The sequence below is a fragment of the Microtus ochrogaster genome, chromosome 2 (genome assembly GCF_000317375.1).
Source record: "Microtus ochrogaster isolate Prairie Vole_2 chromosome 2, MicOch1.0, whole genome shotgun sequence".
NCBI lineage: Eukaryota > Metazoa > Chordata > Mammalia > Rodentia > Cricetidae > Microtus > Microtus ochrogaster.
The window spans coordinates 20,833,896-20,834,889 of NC_022010.1; positions in this window are offsets into that span (position 1 = coordinate 20,833,896).

A 994-nucleotide genomic window follows, 5' to 3' on the forward strand; every position below is an offset into this window, starting at 1 on the left:
CCCAGCCCCTCACTGGGGGATTCTAGGCAGGGGCTCTACCACTGAGCCACGCCCTCAGCTTCCTTTTGTTACTGTTTACTTGTGTACTTACGTGGTTGGTGTCCTTTAACAGTCAATGTGGCACATCCTAGAGTCACAGTCGAGGAACTGCATAGATCAGGTTGGACGAGAACAAGTCTGTAGGGATTTGTCTTGACTATGAAATGATGTAGGAGCACCCAGCCCACTGCAGGTGGAACCATTTCCTGGGTAGGTGAACCTGGGCTGTATAAGATCACTGGCTGAACATGAACCTGTGAGTTAGCAAGCAAGCATCCTTCTCCATGGTTTCCGCTTCAGTTTGCTGCCCTGACTTCCCTCGTTGATAAACTGTGACCTGGAAGTGTAAGCCAAACAACCTCTTTCCCCCCCCAAGTTGGTACCAGAAACTGAGAGGAAACCAGAACAGGCCCACGAGCCAAACTCATGTGGCTCAGGCTATCTTTGAACTTGCTTTGTAACCAAGGATGACTTGACCTCATAACCTCTTGAGTGCTGGAATTACCTCACCCTATCTGGCTCTCTGATTCCTGTCTGGTGCCACGTGAGAGGATCCCCTTACAAGTTTCCACCTCATGAACAGGAGCCAGTATGCGTACTGTGCCTTCCTGCCCTGATGGACCTGCGTCCCCTGAATCTCTGAGGCATAATCAATCTTTCCTCTCCAAACGGTGTCACCCTGGTGAGAAAAGCAACTGGCACAGCGCCCTTGGGCACTTTCTTTCAAGCGGGCTCTCCTTGCTCACCCGCTGTGACAGGGAGTGCGTTTCCCAAGCTTGTCTTCTCGGCAATTCAGATGAGCATCTGCATGGACTGCTGGGATGGAACTCACGCTCAATGACCCTAAGATTGGGAACATTTTAGTGACCTAGTTAGACGGTGCCTATGGAGTTTATTCAAACATTAAATATTTGTTGAGGACTTTCTGAGTCACCAAGCCCTCGGGTGAATAACA